General features: G+C 36.1%; 1 protein-coding gene across 9 annotated transcripts in view; it reads right to left on the reverse strand.

Annotated features, from left to right (window-relative positions):
• Positions 1-12629, reverse strand: part of LOC100648390 (TWiK family of potassium channels protein 18) — a 287911-nt gene that overhangs the window by 102895 nt on the left and 172387 nt on the right. The gene's annotated exons all lie outside the window — the stretch shown is intronic.

Here is a 12629-nt window from a genome sequence, read left to right on the forward strand (position 1 = left end):
AACTTTCGTCTTGAATCGTCGCGCGCTTTCCCCTTTCCTTTGTCTTTCTGAATAATTCCTTTCTGCGTTCACGGTAACCGGTTTGCAGCTTGATTCCGCTAAGCCATGCCAGAGAGAACAACGTAATATCGGTGGCGATCGATGCAACGATGTTTTGAATATCCCTCCTTTTCCTCAGCGTGCGTGATTATACGCGTGAATTGCGAGAGACGAACGAGGACATCGTATCTCGCGGAAAAAATACCCTGATGTGAGAAATCACTCGCGCGTTTCATGCTACAGACACGAAGCTGACGTTTATCCGACGTTCTTGTAGGTCACGGGAACGGCAACAATTTAACGCGCGCGATATTCATTTTCCACGTGCATCACGCCATTATTTCCTACGAGTTAATGTAGAGGAAGTCGATTAGGCCATAAGCAATTTCCTATTACGTTATGCAAATTGCTTGGTATATTAGCTGATTAACTTGACTTTATTGTTGCAAGAATTTACTTTGAATAGACAGGAATGGAATAGGAAGGTATAGTCGATCGTAAAAGTGTGTATGCATTTCTTAAATATAAAATGTTATAGCATAGTAAAATATTATAGAATATTATAGCACGTTATGAAAATTGCTTGGAACGTCGGCTAAATAATTTGACTTTGTTACAATATTACAAGAATTTAATATAAATACCTCATCGCTTCAGTTCGTGAAAAGGTACAAAATATTCACCAACGATTTCCTTATCTTCCTTATCTGACGAGAATTTCCTTCTAGCAGGGGATTTTTCAACTGTGGAACAGATGGAAGTCAGTGACAGCTAAATCTGGCGAAATAAGTAGACGTGGCAATAAATCGTAAGTTTCGAATTTTAATGCTTTCATGGTCTTATAGCATCGCTTTCAATGGTAGAATGATGTAAAATTCATGAGCAGAAACAACACTTAGAATGAACGACAATTTTTACTGAAAGATAGAACAGATATATATTGTAATCCTTTAATCTAGAAATTTTCGATCAAAGATATTAAAAATGCACGTACATCGCACTATTTTCGTAAAAACAATTGCGCAGAGGTGAGTTTTTATGACAGTTGTTTGCAAATTGTATCAATATTTAAGAAATGGAAGTAAGCAAGCTCTCAGTCTGAAAGATATGATTTCTTCAAAACAAGGGATAAAATTCTTTGAAGTTCCCAAATGTCTTGTGTCTCGTATGACGTAAAATTTTGAAAAAGTGTAAGTAATTTTGTTACATTTGTGCTTCGTGTTGTTCGAGTTTCTCTATGGAATTCTAGATTTCCTATATTCTTTCGCATCTTTATACTCTCGTAATTTTAAAACTTCACAGTTTTTAGATTTAAAATACTGCAATTTTTTAACTTTTTACGTACAACAAATTAGATTCCCCCCGTTATAAAAGATTCTCCAAATTCTGATTCCAAAGAATTTATTCTTCATTCAGCTGGACAAATTGTAAAGAACAGATTAAATAATAAAAGATATAGCAAGATAATGACATATATAATAAATTATATATCATATATAATAACAAATATATAATATATATATTATATACTAAATACGGGATCCGGGTGTAATAAAATTAAGTATAATTTATACTACAACGAACTGAAAGGGTCGTGGCCTACAACTCTGTTTATAGCGGTGGTATTGCCTCGGCAAATATACACGTAAGATTTATGCGTTCATAGACGACCGCGTATCTATTATGTACCCATTGTTAGGTGAGTATATGTGTAGTACATAGATCTTCGCCTTTGTGTACGCATATATCAGTCTACGTAGTTGTATAGCGAACAGCTGAATCTGTATCATTTTACAGGTATGCTTGCGCTTAAGTGTACGTACGGGAGCATCGCGTTCTATCGCTTGCAACATGATAGAGCCAAGAACGTATGTAAGCTTGAAATCACGAAAGATCAGACGAAGCTTTAATTACCAAGAAACTCAATTGACCTGGATCCTTCGAATTTACAGTTGCTCCGAATACATATTTCAAGAAGACGAGACAAATTTTAGTAACGTTACTGGAAGACTGCAATCTATGAAGTTTTAATCTTCCAGAAGAACAAAACTTTAGAATAAAACCAATATTTTTATTTGTTTCAATAAATTAATACATAACGAATCTATGGACATTTTCTATAATCATCAATGGTTCGAAAACTCATAATCAGATTACATACGTTCATAGGACATTTTATACTTATTTCAGACTGTAGATTCATGATGAAACGAAGGACATGCGTTCATAGCTCAGCCTATATAATAAATTTATATAGTTAGAAAAATACTCTCTTTTATGCTTTCTTTCCCTATGCTACAATATTGGCGATGTAGTAAATTTGATTTGTGGTAATTCATTAATTACGAATAATATTGACGTACAAGGTTGAATACGAGAAGTTAAGGGACGTTGCATCTAAACGTTAAACTCTTCATTACGATATCGACCGCTGGCTAACTCTATAGGTTCTGAACCGAGTCCATCTGGATTATCTTCGCTGATTTAATTTATTACCAGGATATTACCAAGTGATATAGCCTGTAGTTTGAGTTATGGCTACTTAGGCTCACAAAGGGCAATGGCTGTGAGTGACTTACCGGAACTACTTGAGGTATGGTGATCTGGTTTAGCCCGAAGAGTCACCATCGGAACTGTTCTCTTATCCTTGGCTTATCTATCGGTTCAAACTCGATAATATCAGTTATTAATATGGCTGATCTTCAATACGATATAATGTTCGAGTTACCGTATCAAGATTTTCATAATTCATTTCACTGCGATTCCATAATGCACGGTAAAGAAGAACATTACCGATATTAAAATTGCATTGTGCAATTTTTGAAATTGATAATTATCGTATGAAGCCTCTCATAGTTTTACCGAGATCCTATAATGAACAGTGTACAGAAACATTACCGATATTAAAATCCCACTGTCCAATTTTTGAAATTAACTATCGTATCAAAACTTTCATAATTTTATTCAGAATTCATAATGGGGGCTATACAGAAACATTGCCGATATTAAAACATCGTTATTCGATTTCGATAATTAGTGGTTTAAAATAATCCCAAGTTATTATAACGATAACGATGAACTTTCGCCTGCGTAAAATACGAAGCTAGAGATCTTCGAGTAATTTTAACTTGGAAATGTGCACAATTTTCGTAAACGCGTCATTAAAAATTTAAGAACACTAAATTAGTCTTAATTAAAGCTGCCTCGAGTTTCGCGTGATTACACTTTCTATAAAAACGTGCCACGCAAGTATATACGAAGAACGGTAGTACTTAGCGTGTAACGTAGCACACATCTCGCGCGAGAATTCTTCCCCTATAAAAAATTACTGCGCGCAAATTTCTCCTCGAAAATTCTAGCAATCAGGTTGCCATGTACTAAATGTAATGTAGATTCGGCCGTTTTTGGTCGTTAAAACGTTCTAATTACACCTCATGTTTGCTTCTCGTTAATCTTATTCTCAAAATATTTTACCCTGTGGGAACGTTCGGTTCGGTGTGGACCGATGTTCACTCGATTACGCTTGATTAGAGTCGATTAAACGACGTTTCGATGTGTACACTGTGTATAGATGCCGCAGTAACAGACGTATATTGCCACGTCGATTAAGTGCAATTCGTTTAAATTCGTCTATTTCAAATATTGTACCTATTTTATATACCGAAATATTGTAGCTATCTTATGTGTAAAAATATTTTACATTTTGTAGTATTTAAAATTTTAGTAGGCAAATTTAACTAAAGCTTATAACGTCATTGCTCGATTTCGCGACATTCGTAATGCCAAAGCAGCATGAAAATAAAATAGATTTTGCGCTTTATGCAATAATAATTGTCGCATTTGCAAGATGTTTGCTGCATGTACGAGTCAGTCGGAATACATAATTCGAAACCATCTTTTCCCGACGACTGGCGAGAATATCTAACGGACTGCCGGTTAAATTAATTCTGTCTAGTAGATGCTAATTTCATCTCGGAAACTTTCGTCTTGGAATTTATTTACGGGGTCTGTTAGCAGCGATAGTAAATCGTAATTACGTTCTGCTTGCATTTTCATTGTTGAAATTAGAAATCTACGTTCCACGATCTGTTCCAGCTCGACTTGACATAATTTATCGAAGTTTCTTCCTTGTTACCTTTCATAACTTAATCAACCGCCATATCGAAATTGTATCACGCGTTTCCGAATTCTCCAATTATTTTTTATTAAGAACGGATCACAGTGATATTCGACTCTAACATATTCTGGAGAATAAATATATCTATGCACTTAAAGGCGAGAGTGCCATTCGCCATTGTAAAGTATAAACTTCAGAAACTAACCACATGGCCGACCAAAAGAAGTCGTTAACTAAAAATTTTAATTCTATCGATATACCACATTATCTAAAAGTTTTTGTACTTCATCTATAAGCTATGGGAAAAGGAAGTTGGATTTATCAGTCTTTTACGACTTAAAGTATACCGTGGCACAGCGATATTTTTAGCAATTACAGTGACCAAAAGTATAACGAACCTTCTAATCTCGCAACCACCGAGGTATACATATCAAAAAACACATTCCCCAAAGTAGTCCTCTTCGCTTCTACAAATATATTCTCCGCTCTGGCTTCCACTATCTACTCTTTAATATCCAAATAGCTCACTAAGAAACCAGTATGCTTCTATGTATATAAAACATACGTGGGATGCACTCTTGTGTGATATTCCAATCTGATCTAGCATTGCAAAATTACTATATGCTTAAAGTTCGGAGAGTTCGTAACACATTCTTAGGATGGTCCTTAATAAATCATCGAACTACTTCATAACCACCTAGCTACTTCATAAAGAAGCGAACAATCTCATGACGCACGACTATATTCCAGGTACGTTGAATCACGTCGACGAACAGCAGAACTAGTTACTAGAACTATGACTATAATATTTAACAATTAATAAAATGATATGTGAAATTTCAAAAATGATCTTGCAAATTAACTGTTCGTATTTTAATCGAGATAAGCGGATTTTTGGAAACTCTCAAATTCTAAATTAGCGATGTTCGAGCTAATCAAGATTAAGTGGATGTTTAAAGATTGAAAATTCTGTACCACCAGCCTTCGAGAAAACAAGATTCTTTGATGGAACGTAGAAGAGTGTTGCAATGATAGTACAAGTCCGTAGATAGTACAAGTTATCGAGTGTGAACGATCAATTATGTAACTTACGTCACCGAATGGTCACGCGATATAATATTGACTATAAAATCGATATCAGAAAGCGACAGTCTGTGAACTTCATCGGAAATGTCGCCGATGCGATTAGAAATCATCAGAGACGCTACTGACTGACAGGAAACACCTGTCTGCAGGGTGAGAGGCAATTTCCTGGTTAACCTAACCCCCGTTTACTCGTGTATTACGTTGGCCACACCGTCAGACGTCAGATTCAGATAAGGAATTTCAGATTTTATCAGCGGAACACCGTTCTGGGTAATTAGCGGCAATCTACAGTTTTTCTCCCATAAAACGTCGGATACGAGATTTATAATTTTATATCGTGGTTAGGAAGAAAAAGAAATTGGAATATCTGCTTGCTCTTTGTTCTATAAATCACGGCATACTTATCTGCAGGTAATTAATCGAGGAACGACACGAGTTTACTGGGTGTTCTTCAGACTTTTTCCCGTGAACTTTTATATTCTAGCTTTATTAACTTTTAGTATATCTTGGTAATCGTATTTATAGATCAGTCGCAAAAATTTGCATACATCGCTTAAATATAAAACATGGTAAAGACGAAGCTTAGCTTTACGAATATTAAATACATATAATATTAATATTAATGCACTATCGTCATTAAGAAAGAAGGAGTTACAATACACTTTCCATTTATAAGAAATCATAAAAATAGTAGGATTAATATTATACAGCGTCAATAATATCCTGCTACCTCTTTAGAGTCAAAGAAATTAATGATCTCGTAATTTCTATAGATTTCCGTGATAAGGATAAATAATTTTCTGACAAAGTGCACCTTCAATTTCTTCGCTAAGTCAAACACGCGAAATTCTATAGATGAGCGTAGACTTTCATGTGTGTCTATATACGTGTACGGAACTTTAACGCTATTTTACCAATGGTAGATTACCAATGTATACAAAATTCACGAATAAATGTAAGAAACAAATATCAAGTCTGGAATTCGATACAATATCTCGGTTATAATGAAATAACTGTTCCCTCTGGCATTCGCGTCGAATTCATCACCTTATGTTGGTAGTATAGGTAAAGCTGAATATTGGGTAGCTTTTATTAAACTGCAACTACCGTTCGCCTCCTCCTCAAAGCGTGAAATTTTCAATAAAAATCGTCGTCGGTGCGACAGATGGTAGTCATAAAAGCAAATGCATTCTCGTTTTTGTTTGCTCGTTATTTCAAAATGCGTCCATTAGAGGTGGCTGGGGTGAGCGTGGTCCGTGCCAAGAGACGAACAACTTTTCCCCCGACAAATCGGTCGTCGTAAATCTATCTGGTTGTCCGTCTTCTGCTGTTCCTCCCATTCCTTCTCTCTCTCTCTCTCTCTCTCTTTCTCTCTAACTTCATTGGTAGGTAATATTACGGAAGGTGAAAGTCGACGATAAGCCGAGAGTATTCAAATATTTTCCCACGGGTCGAACCAAGAATAATGAGAGAGAACGCCACCCGTTTCTCCACCCTGGAAAACCTTATGCATTATCTGACCTCTTTTTATTTCACAGGCGAAACTCGAGCGACACGCCGCTAGAAACTTTGTCAAAGATTTCGAAATTTCTCGCGAAATTTATGGCCGTGGAAAGCCGGTCCGCTTTATACATATATCGGTGTCACGGGGATACACGGTGTCTAGGAAAGTTTGTCGAAAACGCACAAGGAAAACTAAGCGAATATCGTCGGAAAATTCATGGATGGTCAACAGCCCTCTATGGCTTATGTTGCATATTTACGACGAATCGCGATAGTATCCGAATACTTATGGCCACTGGTATCAGGCGATATTTATATCGAAATAAATATTTTGTATTGTTAAACAGCATCAGCGTAACGGGTGTCCGGTTTTGATGATAATGTATGTATTTAGAAATTTTTTGATACGGTGTACACACACGATATCGAAGCAGAAATTATTGCAAATAGATGCTGCAAATGGGTTTTGGAAGTTTTTACGGAATTAAATTGGGAAAAGTTTAAGACCAGAATTATCAACGATTAAGATACAAGACTTGTACGAAAGAAATCGCGATGGAAGATATATAAAAAATACGTAATTCAAAGTAAAAAAATCAAAAGAATCATTCAGAATGTCAAAAATGCGCCGTTGTGTATTTATAAAATTATCATGAAAATTCACAAATTAGTCATTTTTGTTAAAATAATAACTCCAAAAAAACTCTGCACCTTTCCTTTTGTATATCCGTGACCTAGAGACCGCTATTACGAAGAGAATAGAGTTTAGCGAAACAAAAAGATTCGAAATAAGGAGAGGTCCATATTATTGTGTTCTTGAATATAAATTATGTTTTAGGTTACAAGGTTTAGAAACAAAAGAGCTATAAGTAGATTTCTATTGCTGTTTCTTGTAGCCTTCAGCTAGAACTATAAGATTAAATTTTTGCTAATGTCCTTTGCTATAAACATATGAACGTGCTCCCTGTTATAGCTTCTTCTATCGTATTGTAACACTGTAAGAGTGAGGATCTGGATCAGTATACACTATACCTGTACTTATTTCGATATATTTTTCTATTACAAATTCAGACACTCGTTCTATCAGTCAACCTCAACAATTTTGACCGCTCTAGTGTTAACTGACATTTCTGATATATTTAATAAACCGCAATAATAATAAATATCAGTCTACTTGAAGATTTATTAAATGCCGTCTATTATAACTTTGTATAATTTTAAATAAATTATATATATTTCAAATACATTTTAAATAAATTATATATAATTTTAGAATATTAAATAAATTGAAATACTTCAGATTTTAGCGACAACCTCGTTTCTTTTATCAACATTGCCAAGACGTTTTCATACTCGCAACTTGGAAGCAACAGCAAGCACGTATGAATTCCTAACATCTACTGTAAATGTTATTGTTCAGTTAAGGAGTCGTCTTATTAGCGTTAAAGGTACATAGGAGTTTCACTTATCTAACTTAAGATTTACCGCTGCAGTTCCAAGAACGGGTACACGTTGCATATTACGTGTTTGTGCTTATGGTCCGCCTTTAATTAACGAATTTACGGTAACTTGGAATATGTAATTTAGCTTAGACAAGTCATGTAATTAACATAATTCATTCACCAAGTTTTGTCCACGTTTTCTTGCATATGTTAGAGGAACACGGTGGTCCTACCCAATGTATTACACCGAAGATTCAAGTTGTATACGTATAAGCAATTTCGCTATTGAAACGTTACCACGAATTAAACTTCATTATGAATTCTGTTTACGCTGAAAAGATTATCGTATGGATATTTGCAAGACAAAAGAATCGATAATACAATCCTAACGAGACAGTTCTATGCGCAAAGCAAATATAGTTTAAATAAATATATCTTATATAATGAATAGAAAGAAGTTAATAATGTATAAATAAACAACGCGCTGAACCTTATCGTGTTTAGCTCAATTGGACGCGTAAAATTCAATTCCGCAAAAGTACCATTTTCCGCTTCCAGCACTTCATTTAACTAAATAGTTAAAACAATCGTATCATAAGATTACACGACTCAAAGTACGACTCAAAGTTGCGTATAACATACAGTAACATCGAGCATGAAAGAGTCAAAGGGTCTATTTTTTAAAAATTGATTCTACCTGCTCAATATCATTTTGAGAAGAATTTCTTTGCGATCGAATATCGAATACGTTTTAAATGCACACATGCGCGTACACGAACGTACACATACACACATATATACACGAAAAACTGGCATACATATCCTTAACGAGTACGAAGCAGATCTAACGAAAATACGATGAAAACTGAAACGTTCGTAACGTTGCTCAAGTGCCACGAAGCCATTTTCTAGATTAACCGAAAATGTATCCGGAAATCCTGCCAGACGACCCTCTTACGGTGGTCAGTTGGTCATTTTATTATGGTTGTTACACAGCCTGCCCTCTGCAAATGGCGGCTGCCAGTAAATCCTGGCACTAATGCCACAGTATAATCTTTTGAGCCACTTTCCTGTCCTGAACGAGTCTAATCTATTCAAATTTGTGCGGTGAAGGAAAACTTGATTCTATTTTTATTGCCATTTTTCTTCTTTTTTTTTTTTTTTTTTTAAGAAAACACGCGGAACATCGGATACGAAAATACGAAACACGACCGAAGGATGATATTTAGAAGCAACATCGACTCGAAATCTCTCCAAATCGAAGCAAATGCAATCGTTTATCGCGTTAGGAGAAGCAAGAAATAGGAAAAGTAATAGAGAGTTCATGCGAAAACTAAACTAAAACTGCTAAAATTTCTCCGGCTGCTATTTTGCTTTTGTGTTTTACCATTTATCATATATACGCGTCACTTTGTTTTTCTCTTATGTGCGCGAAAAGTACGTGTATATTTTGAACAAAACCAAGATACCCAGGTGTGAATTCAGAACTATACTTTATGCACTTCTCGTATCGTAGTACTTCGCGTGTTCTTGAAATATATTGCCCCTCATAGCGTATTTTATACACATACGAACATTTTTGCTGTTGTATACAAAACGTTGCTTGTTCGCAGTTTAAAGTATCTCGTTTACTTTCGGAGAAACTCTATTACGAATCTGCGTAGAAAATTGGGGTATACTCCTAGCGATGTGCAGAGAACTGTTAGGATTGTACTAATATAAATAATGGTAAATTAGTATAGTAATAGTAAATAGCATCGTGCGATGTACGAGGCTGGAACTTAGAAGAAAATCCTCACATACAATTAAGAATATTTTTAGCTAAATCGTGTTTCATAGATTTTTTCAATCGGCGAATCATACGTGGTTCCTGTTTCTTGTCAGTAGATCGTGGATTTTTATGTATCTATGGAAAGTTTTAAAATGCAAAAATCTAGAAAATGCACGTAATATGCATAAAGATAAAGAATCGATAAAGAACAACTCTTGCGATATTAATCAGAATTTATCAGAAGAACGCGGGCTTATTCTCAAGAGCGAGGTTCTCCGAAATGTTTCTTTCGTTTCATAAGGAAATGATAGACGCACAATATGTTTTGTTTTATATTAGTTTATTGAATTATGCACGAACATAATAATAGAAATAAAACGAAATGGATCATACCTAATTCAATAAAATAATATAAAACAGGAATTGTTGCTCATCTATTATCACCTCATGAAACGAAAGAAACTGTTCGGACGACCTAATATTAGATTAGCGAACGATTCTTACAAAACGAGAAGAAAGATTCAAATGTCATAACGCGCGGCGTGTGCGTGTGAAACTGTACATAGAAAACAGGCGTACGACTACGACGGGAAACAAAGACGGACAGTTAGACGCGTGAATTTTATCGCGGCGGAAGCCATTCTTCGTGAGCCTCGTAAAAAGTTAGCACGGATGCACGAATAAAAAAGAGCCTGCAGCGAGAATCCAGTTTCCGGGCGCGCGTGCACCACATAAAATACTATTTTTTTTTTTTTTTTTTTTTTTTTTTACCAGCCGTTCTTCGAGTCACGATACCTAGCCGAGCGGTCGTTGACGAACCACGAATAGAAAATTATGATAAAAGTTCGACGGGGCCGTTGGTTCAGTCGATGCATACGTTTCCGTTTCCATTCTCATTCGTACCGTGCCGTTTCAAAACGCGCAACGTCTAATTTCGCTAAATTAGCCGAGTTCTGACAGCGCTCGCACCCAGGGGAATGTTAACCAAAACCTGCGAACCAAAGCAGTTTATGGAGTCTCAGCCGCGAATAATTATGATAACGTCTAATATATAGAATACCGTAGCTTTCGCCAATGAAAAGATCAAGTTTAGCATAGCTAATGAATGGATCGTTGCTTTTTACGCATTTACGCGCGTAAAATTACGCCCATGTATCGATTACAATTTTCTAGCGGACAAACCGAAAAAGTTGTATTTCTTTCGTTATATTCATAAATATTAAACATTAATTTGCATAAAAACCCGCAATCCGCCGATTAGTACTCGTGATTTACGCGCTGATTAAACTCGCTAACCAAATGGCCCTCTCCTTAAAATTAATCCCCTTATTAATTTGGCTAGTAATATTTAATAGCATTTAACGCTATCAACTTTCGAAGAAGTTGAAACTCCAGGTTAAAAAGTTGGATCGATTCGAACGGTAAATGGAAACGTGTAATTCGAAGTTAAAATTTCGCAATGGAAAACCTATGGAATAGGCAAAAAAGAAAGTAGCATAAGAGGTCTATCTCTTCGCTATCGAATATTCGGATCGTTGGCACGAGCAGAGAGGGGCGAACAGTCAAGATAATACCGGACCGTTGGTAGCCCCCGTGAATAGTTACACGTTCGATTGCCACGGCCATGAATGTCTATCGAATCGACTCCAAGCTTTCGTAGGATCCATGTAAATACCAGTATCAAGGTTTCGAGTAGGCATTAGAGTGGTATTCAGTTTGCGTCGTGCCCGTTCAGCTACAATGCCTCGAAATGTCGGTTGAGTTTCACGCGGTCCTATTTTCCTGACCGGAGTGTATTGAACGCGAATAGAAGGAAAAGAAACATATCGGCTATGAATACAAATAGAACTGTCCAAGATATGCGTTGATACGTTCTGCACGTGTTACCATCTCTGCATCCGGCTACTCAATCGGACGCCGTATTTCCGATAGTAACTATCTTACCAATCATTGGCGTTTCCAGATATTTCCCGTTTAGTTCGATTTTTAGAGAAAATTTCATGGAAATCCAGGGTAAGATTTCTTGAATATATTTGGTCAAATTTGATTAGCAAGTACAATAGAGATGTGAGAAGGTGATTAGGCAAAGGAATGCGTTATTTGAAGTAAGATCTTAGGAAATAATATCATTTCATAGAGAGCGGTGTGTATTTTTTTTTACTGTACTCTTCTTTCCCTGTATACTGTTCCATCGTTTTCAACTCTACACGATTCTCCAATTTGGATATTCCATTTATTCTTGCATCTCTTTTTCCTATAAATGTAGAAACGTACGGGTATAAAACGATTCGATAACGGGTGTCCAGATAAAAGATATTCAGCGTACATCTAGTAACAAAGTTTTCGATGCAGATTAATATTCGCTAAATAGAAGTCGTGACTTTTCTTTACGCAGGATGGTTGGTTATATATTCAACGATACGAGGAACAAAATTGTTCAAGAATCGGCTCGTTCGCGATGAAAAAAAACGGAGGACGCTATTACCGAGAGAATGGTCTCTGCGATTAAATTTCAGAAGCGGTCGCGATATGAACACGAAAAAAAAAAGGAGAAACAAAAATCGGGCGGGTGTCCAGCGATCCGTTTCGAATCGACCACCTTAACGATCGAACGAATAAAAGAAGCGCCAGCGATCAAAAGGTTCGAATTTATTCCACTCTGCAGAGCATG

Source organism: Bombus terrestris, chromosome 3, assembly GCF_910591885.1.
Source record: "Bombus terrestris chromosome 3, iyBomTerr1.2, whole genome shotgun sequence".
In the NCBI taxonomy this organism is placed as follows: domain Eukaryota; kingdom Metazoa; phylum Arthropoda; class Insecta; order Hymenoptera; family Apidae; genus Bombus; species Bombus terrestris.